Source organism: Aotus nancymaae, unplaced genomic scaffold (genome assembly GCF_030222135.1).
Source record: "Aotus nancymaae isolate 86718 unplaced genomic scaffold, 86718_ANA_hifiasm-v0.15.2.pri h1tg000029l, whole genome shotgun sequence".
Taxonomy (NCBI): Eukaryota; Metazoa; Chordata; class Mammalia; order Primates; family Aotidae; genus Aotus; species Aotus nancymaae.
The window spans coordinates 32711820-32721202 of NW_026988442.1; the positions used below are offsets into that span (position 1 = coordinate 32711820).

General features: G+C 43.6%; 1 non-coding gene across 1 annotated transcript; it reads right to left on the reverse strand.

The window, feature by feature from the left end:
- Positions 1-403: 403 nt before the first annotated feature.
- On the reverse strand, positions 404-465 carry LOC135277100 (U7 small nuclear RNA). Its single transcript, XR_010344701.1, has one exon. It is a non-coding gene; the product is annotated as a U7 small nuclear RNA (small nuclear RNA).
- Between the last annotated feature and the right edge of the window lie 8918 nt (positions 466-9383).

Sequence of the window (9383 nt, forward strand, 5' to 3'; positions counted from 1 at the left end):
CTGAATATTGTGTTCACAACATTGGGCACAAAACTGAACACAGTGCTAGGCTTCTAATAGGTACTTAAGATGTTGTATTTTTGGCCAGGCGCGATGGTTCACCCCTGTAATCCCAGGATTTTGGGAGGCCAAGATGGGCACTCACTTGAGGTCAAGAGTTTGAGACCAGCCTGGCCAACACAGTGAAAACCCATCTCTACTAAAAATACAAAAATTACCCGGGTATGCTGGTGGGTGCCTGTAATCCAACTACTCAGGAGGCTGAGGCAGGAGGATCATTTAAACCCAAAAGGCAGAGGTTTCAGTGAGTCGATATCCTGCCGCTGCACTCCAGCCTGGGTGACAGAGTGAGACCCTGTCTCAAACAAAAAAAAGTGGTTTTTTTTTTTTTAAGTTTTCTTAAGGGGACTTTCTGGCGAAAACCAGAAAGCCTGCTAGACAAGTTCTAGAAGAATTGTAACACTAAGATGTAGTTGTTGAACAATAAAATGAATGAATGAATGAATGAATGAACGAACTTCCGCTGTGGGATTTTTTTTTTTTTTTTTTTTTTTTTTTTCTGGAGACAGAGTCTTGCTCTGTTGCCCAGGCTGGAGTGGAGTGCAGTGGCACCATCTTGGCTCACCGCAACCTCTGCCTCTCAGGTTCAAGGGATTCTCCTGCCTCAGCCTCCCAAGTAGCTGGGATTACAGGTGTGTGCCACCACGCCTGGCTAATTTTTGTATATTTAGTAAAGATGGGGTTTCACCATGTTCACCATGTTGGCCAGACTGGTCTTGAACTCCTGACCTCAGGTGATCCGCCTGCCTCGGCCCCCCAAAGTGGTGAGATTATAGGCACGTGACACCTTGCCTGGCCTTTGCTGTGGGATATTCTAAGTAAATAGATTAACTTTATGTTGAAGAAAGCCCGGCCCACATTTATAGGGCTTATTTCCCTATTGCAGGTTGTTATAAACCTGTGCTCTGGGGTCCTTCATCTGAAGACTGAAGTCCAATCTAGTGCTGAGAACCACTCCCTATCCAGAGTATTTAGCACAACATAGTCATAATAATAGCTGCCTAATGACCTTTTCCTTTCAGCCTGGCTAAGAGTTACCTTCATTAAAAGTTTTTCTGTGGGGGTTTCTCTTTGTTCCAAGCCCCCTTCCCTTGTCTCTGTAAGGGGAAGCTGTTCTTTCTTTCTTGCCTATTAAACTTTTCGCTCCTTAAAACTAAAAAAAGACCGGGTGCAGTGGCTCACACCTGTAATCCCAGGACTTTGGGAGGCCGAGGCGGGTGGATCATGAGGTCAGGAGTTCAAGACCAGACTGGCCAACATAGTGAAACCCCATCTCTACTAAAAATACAAAAATTAGCCGGGTGTGGTGGTGCACGCTTGTAGTCCCAGCTAACTGGGAGGCTGAGGCAGAACATTCGCTTGAACCTGGAAAGCAGAGGTTGAAGTGAGCTGGGACCACGCCATTGCATTCTAGCCTGGGTGAGAGTCTCCTCAAACAAAGAAACAAACAAAAAGACCGGGAGCGGTGGCTCACGCCTATAATCCCAGCATTTGGGAGGCCAAGGTGGGTGGATCACCTGAGGTCAGGAGTTTAAGACCAGCCTGGCCAATATGATGAAACCCCATTTCTACTGAAAATACAAAAAATTAGCCAGACGTAGTGGCGGGTGCCTGTAATTCCAGGTACTTGGGAGGCTGAGGCAGGAAAATTGCTTGAACCCGGGAGGTGGAAGTTGCAGTGATCATGCCATTGCACTCTAGCCTGGGCAACAGAGTGAGATGCCTTCTCAAAAAAAAAAAAAATATATATGTGTACACACACACACACACACACACACACACACACACACCCCACCACCAAGCGCAGTGGCCCACGCCTGTAATCCCAGCATTTTGGGAGGCCAAGGTGGGCGGATCACAAGGTCAGGAATTCAAGACCTGCCTGACCAATAGGGTGAAATCCCATCTCTACTAAAAATATAAAAATTAGTTGAGCATGGTGGTGCATGCCTGTAATTCCAGCCACTCGGGAGACTGAGACAGGAGAATTGCTTGAACCCAGGAGGCGGAGGTTGCAGTGAGCCCAGATCACAGCACTACACTCTAGCCTGGGCAACAGAGCAAGGCTCCGTCCCCAACCACACACACACAAAATAAACATGTATGTGTGTGTATATATATACACACACACACACACATACATATATGTGTATATATACACACACACATATATTTATATATATACACATACATATATGTGTGTGTATATAAATATATATATGTGTATATATGTATATATATGTGTGTGTGTGTATATGTGTGTGTGTGTGTATATATATCTCCCACCAAATGCAATAAAACATGGTATACGCATCAGAATGATGGCTACATATACCTTTAAAATTTCATTTTTTTTTTTTTTTGAGGTAGAGTCTCACTCTGTCACCTAGGTTGGAGTGCAGTGGCACCGTTTCGGCTCACTGAAACCTCTGTCTCCCAGGTTCAAGAGATTCTCCTGACTCAGTCTCCCAAGTAGCTGAGCCTACAGGCATCCACCATGAAGTCCGGCTAATTTTTATATTTTTAGGAGAGATGGGGTTTCACCATGTTGACCAGGCTGGTCTCGAGCTCCTGACCTCAGGTGATCTGCCCACTTCGCCCTCTCAATGTGCTGGGATTACAGGCATGAGCCACAGTGCCAGGCCTCATCTTTTCTGAATTGCCCCTTACACAAAAATCTTTGCAAACCACTGCTTTTAGGAGATGGTGGAATATAGTAATGGAAAAAATAGCTGTGGATTGTTAGGAAATAGTAGAATATTTTTTAAACAGGATAATAAAATATAGGTTGTGCGTTTTTTTTTTAAAACAAGGATGATTCACATTTTATCCTCTTGAAGAACTTAATTGTTCTTTGAGGAGTGACTAGGTCCATGGTCAATAGATTCAGGAAATGTAATCTCCTCCCCTTGAAAATCTACAGCACGTGTTCATATGTAAAATGCACTAAGAAGTTCTGTAGGAAAGAAAACAGTTTGATTTTCTCTAACCCAGCATGTCCTATGTTGATTTTACCACAGAGATTTTTATTGTAGTGTATTCCACGTCTTATTAACATTGTGGAATATAGTCTGGAAAACTCTAACGTATTGTTATGTCTACAGGAAAGCCAGGCAAACATGGTATACGCATCAGAATGAGACCATAACTTCACATGAGATGTTGGTTAAAATCCGAGTCAAGGCAGGGTAATGACCAGCTCATTCATTTTTCTTTTCCTTTTTTTTTTTGAGACAGCGTCTCACTCTGTCATCCAGCAGGCTGGAGTGCAGTGGTTTGATCTCGGCTCACTGCAACCTCCGCCTCTGGGGTTCAAGCAATTCTCCTGTCTCAGACTCCCGAGTAGCTGGGATTACAGGCATGCACCACCATGCCCAGCTAATTTTTGTATTTTTAGTAGAGATGGGGTTTCACCATGTTGATCAGTGTGAACTCAACTCCTGACTCAGGTGATCCGCCCCACCTCAGTTTCCCAAAGTGCTGGGATCACAGGCGTGAGCCACCAAGCCCAGCAATGTTATTTAGTTGATAAAGTTATCTATTTATTCAGTTTTTCTAGTTACACTTTCTTGGTTTCTAGTTACACTTTCATGTCCACTCTGCACTCAAGTTTTCTCTCTGTATTATTTATTTTTATTATTAAAATGTGTAACTAGAGATGGGGGTCTTGCTACGTTGACCAGGCTCATCTCAAACCCCTGGCCTTAAGTAATCGTCCCACCTCGGTCCCTTCCAAAGTGTTGGGATTACAGACATGTGCCATCACTCCAGGCCAGGTTGTTTCTCTGCTTAATATGTTCCTAATTCTTCTGAAAAGAGATTTTGCTATGACTAAACCACTTGTGTTCAGTTTTAAAGAAAAGTACAAAGAGACTTGAAGTCATCTAAGATTCTACCACATAGAAAAGAGCATTTTTAACTTCTTGGTGAATATCATTTTAGGCTTTTACACAGAAATTTTACTTGAATACAATTATACTCTACAAATTCTGTGCAATATGCCATATACTTTTTTCTGCAATAATAAACATGAATTAACATTATCTTTGTTAATGGCTGAACCCTAGTTTATGTAACCCTTTGACAGCTTCATTTTTTTTTCTTTTCTTTTTTTTATTTTATTTAACAATTAAAAAATTTTTTTTTATAAAGATGGGGTTTCACCGTGTTGGTCAGGCTGGTCTTGAACTCCTGACCTCAGGTGATCCGCCCGCCTTGGCCTCCAAAGTGCTTGGATTACAGGCATGAGCCATCATGCCTGGCCTCATTTTTTTTTTTTTTGAGACAAAGTCTCGCTCTGTCACCGAGGCTGGAGTGCAGTGGTGTGATCTTGGCTTACTGCAACCTCTGCCTCCTGGATTCAAGCGATTCTCTTGCCTCAGCCTCCCAAGTAGCTGGAATTACAGGCAGGCGCCACTACACCCAGCTAATTTTTTTTTTTTTTTTTTTTTAAAGGTGGGGTTTCGCCATGATGGCCAGGCTGGTCTCGAACTCCCGACCTCAGGTGATCCACCCACCTCAGCCTCCCAAAGTGCTAGCATTACAACAGCGCCTGGCCATTTTTGTATTTTTAGTCTATGCAGGCTTTCTCAATGTTGGCCAGCCTGGTCTCAAACTCTCGACCTCAAGTGATTCGCCCACCTTAGCCTCCCAAGTGCTGGGATTACAGGTGTGAGCCCCTGCACCCAGCCCCCTTTGACAGCCTTTAAGGGACATTTAGTTTCTTTGCAATTTATAATTATTCCAAATTGAGCCTTGTTCAAACACCCTTGTATGTCCAGACTTTCACATTTGAGAGATGCTCTCCTTTATTTTTTGAGGCCATGTCACACTGTGTCACCCAGGCTGGAGTGCAGTGGTGCCATCTCTGCTCGATGTAATCTCAACCTCCTAGGCCCAAGTGATTCTCGTGCCTCAGCCTCCCAAGTAGCTGGGATTACAGGTGTGTGTCACCATGCCTGGCTAATTTTTATATTTTTAGTAAAGACGGGGTTTCACCATGTTGGCCAGGCTGGTCTTGTACTCCAGACCTCAGGCTGACAGGCCTGCCTCAACCTCCTAAAATGCTGGAATTACAGGCATGAGCCACTGCACCCAGCCTCTCCTTAAGGTAAATTCCTAAAGGTAATATATCTGCATCAAAGTGAACCTGTGTTATTTTTGGTTCCATATTGCTTAACTGCCTTTTGGAAAGGTTATCCCAAATTACCCTCATTCCAAATGTGCAATAAACTTTTTTTTTTTTGAAACAGGGTCTTACTCTGTCACTCAGGCTAGAGTGCAGTGGCACCATCACGGATCACTGCAACCTCCACCTCCCAGGTTCAAGTATTCCTCCCACCTGAGCCTGCCAAGTAGCTAGTACCACAGGTGGACACCCCCACGCCCAGCTAATGTTTGAATTTTTTGTAGAGATGTGTTTTTCCATGTTGACCAGGCTGGTCTAGAACTTCTGGGCTTGAGCGATCTGCTTGCTTTGGCCTCCCAAAGTGCTCGGATTACAGGTGTGATCCACCGTGCCCAGCCTAATACTGCACTTTTTTTTTTTTTTTTTTTTTGAGACGGACTCTTGCTCTGTAGCCCAGGCTTGAGTGCCGTAGCATGATCTTGGTTCACTGCAACCTCCATCTCCCGGATTCAAGCGATTCTCCTGCCTCAGCTTCCCGAGTACCTGAGATTACAGGCACAGGTCACCACGCCCGGCTAATTTTTGTTTTTTTTTGAGATGGAGTCTTGCTCTTGTCGCTTAGGCTGGAGTGCAATGGCACAATCTTGGCTCACTGAGACCTCTGCCTCCTGGGTTCAAGTGATTCTCCTGCCGCAGCCTTCTGAGTAGCTGGGATTACAGGTACCCACCACCATGCCCCATCTAATTTTTATATTTTTAGTAGAGATGGGGTTTTGCCATGTTGGTCAGGATGGTCTTGAACCCCTGATCTCAGGTGATCTGCCCTCTTTGGCCTCCCAAAGTGCTGGGATTATAGACGTGAGCCACAGTGCCTGGCAGATATCTGCACTTTTTAAACCATTTATGAGACGATTTCACTATCTTGAGATCTCCGTTTTAATGTATTCGAGGAAAAATGCTTAGTTGTATTGTGAAACGGATCACTTTAGAGAAAAGAAAAAGAAAAATGCCTACAATACAATAAGCTGGTCAATTTTACAATGCCAAAAGATAAATGTGAATATCCTTTCAGGGAATTAACCAATGTTTCAAGCAGCATGAAGGCAAAATTTGGATTCAACATAGTAATACAAATAGCTCTTGGGAAATTCTTTTGAGTCACTTTAACTGGATATGAATCTATTAAATTAAAGATTTAATTACCTAAAATATAGTAAGTGACCTACTATTTTATTAATAATACAGGAGGTGGGCCTGTCGAGGTGGCTCACACTCGTAATCCCAGCACTTTGGAAGGCCCAGGCGGGCAGATCACCTGAGGTTGGGAGCTCGAGACCAGCCTGATCAACATGGAGAAATCCTGTCTCTACTAAGAATATGAAAAAGTAGCTGGGTGTAGTGGCGCATGCCTGTAATTGCAGCTACTCAGGAGGATGAGGCAGGAGAATAGCTTGAACCTGAGAGGTAGAGGTTGGGGTGAACAGAGGTTTTGGTAAGCCAATATCGCACCATTGCACTCCAGCCTGGGCAACAAGAGTGAAACTCTGTCTCAAAATAATAATAATAATAATAACAACAATAATAAAGAAAATAGTACTGCTTTTCAAATTTGTTTTTTTCAAATTCTTGGAATTATTGACTGTGTATGCCCAAAGTAATGGGTTTCTGATGGTGTATTTCCCTCTCGAAAAGAGCATTCTATGAATTGCCAAGTTCCCAGTACATAGTAGCCATTCAATTAAAAAAAAAAGTTGAGGCTGAGTGCGATGGCTAACACCTGTAATCCCACCGCTTTGGGAGGCCGAGGCAAGTGGATCACATGAGGCCAGGAGTTTGAGACCAGCCTGGCCAACATGTCGAAACTCTGTCTCTACTAAAATTGCAAAAATTAGCCGGGTGCGGTGGCATACGCCTGTAATCCCAGCTACTTCAGGAGGCTGAAGCATGAGAATTTCTTGAACCCAGGAGGTGGAGGTTGCAGTGAGTCAAGATCATGGCACTTTACTCCACTGCACTCCAGCCTGGGCGACAGACTGAAAAAAAAAAAAAGTTGAATGAATAAATGGCATATTACAAATCTAAAAAGTAAAGTGTTTGTCCTATCTGTCAGAGTTTATCTAATCAGCCAGTTGTTCAGGAGCTATTCATAGGTAACCGGTGGTGTAAGTCCAGTGTGTTTATTTTTTATTATTTATTTATTTATTTATTTTTTAAATGGGGTTTCACCATGTTGGCCAGGCTGGTCTTGAACTCCTGACCTCAGGTGATCCACCCACCTTGGCCTCCCAAAGTGCTAGGATTACAGGCATGAGCCACCACGCCCAGCCCAGTGTCTTTTTTTTTTTTTTGAGACGGAGTTTTGCTCTCGTTACCCAGGCTGGAGTGCAATGGCACGATCTCGGCTCACCTCAACCTGTGCCTCCTGGGTTCAGGCAATTCTCCTGCCTCAGCCTCCTGAGTAGCTGGGATTACAGGCACACGCCACCATGCCCAGCTAATTTTTTGTATTAGTAGAGACGGGGTTTCACCATGTTGACCAGGATGGTCTCGATCTCTTGACCTCGTGATCCACCCGCCTCGGCCTCCCAAAGTGCTGGGATTACAGGCGTGAGCCACCGCGCTCGGCTCCAGTGTCTTTTAAATAACCCTTTTCTGGACTTTTACGTTCTTCTTAAGCAGAGATAGGAGACTGGTAGGGGGCAAGTGTTGGCTTTGCTACGGTCATGTTTTCTTTGGCTCAGATGGTATTCAAACATTTTGAAACAGTCGCCAACACTTCTAAAGTAAGCTTCCACATAAAAATTGGGATTTCTGGCTTTTCTTAATAAAATGTGAGCTCTGGCCACGCCAGGTCTAAACTCCAAGCCGATGGCCTAGGAGGGGCTGTGGGAGAGGGACACCCGCCCCCTCCCCTTTGACTGCCACGGCCCCCACCTGGTGGCCAGCTTCTCTTTTGCCACCTGCCTGGCCTCTGGAAGGCATTTCGACTTTGCCACACCCTGTTTCTCTTTTTAAGGTTTGTGTGTGTACACTGGAGATCCTAGATTATTGCCTCAATTTAAAAAAATGTACTTTTTCGGTCTCTCCCCAGTGTTCAAGACCTCACTGCTCCTGAACCTTCCGTGATGGCCTGGGCTTTGTTCTTTGTCTCCACCAGACTAGCAGGAACAGCTCTCTAGAGAGACCCCTTTCTCAGCGGACTCCACCGTAGGTTGATGGCAGTCGAAGACATCAGAATACTTTCTCCTGTGTGTGCGGGTGGGGGAAGGGAAGGCTGAGAGAAAGGCAGAGGCAGAAAGATGAGTAGGGCTGTTGCTCAATCTTCCTGTTCTGTCCCAAACGTGCCTGTCAGACCAGCTAGGGAAAGACAGGCACTTGCAGGATGTTTTTTTTCGGGGGGTGGGAAATCTTGATTCTACTCTGCTTTCAGAAAAAAAAACAAAAAACAAAAAACTGTTGACTCTCTTTCTCTGTATAATTAGACGTCAAAATACAGAGAAATGTTCCTAGCACTTTGCTATCAGAAAAGCAGACATTTTCGACATTGTAGATTTCATACAAGATAAACGCCTTGACCTTGTTCCCTATCCCCGAATAAAATGCCAAACTTCGATTACCAATTCGTAAGAAGTCTAAATCGCTTTATTTTTCCTTCCGACAGTAGGTGTTTGGTGTCAATGTACATTTTCCTACCACAATGCTTTTCTGCCCCAAACTATTAATTTTGTTTTTATGAATAATACAGTATGCCCCGGTTATTATTTAGTTTGATTGTATGCTAGCCTCATGCTCTGCATTTTAATTTAAGTGTAACTGCACAGGAACAAAAATGCAAATCTCTTCTATTCAAATTCAAAAGAAAATAAATGGATTTTTTATGGCCTAAAGGATCTATTCATTACCAAATCATTTATCTTTTCAGGAAGAACAGTTTATATATCCAATATGCTCTGGTGCTGTCTTTATTTTCTTTATTTTTTTTTCTCCTTTGAGAAATATGCTCACTCTTTCAAATCTGTCTTGAATCTCTGCCGATAGGGGCAGCTTATAGCAGCAAGAACAAGAATAGAATTAACAGCATTAAACAGAAAGCAAAGGTTGTAGAGAAAGCTTGAACATATTGGACATTTAAAAAACAGTAATAAACAAACCTAAAATTGGATTGTGTCAAATAAATTTTTATTTTAACAATTGC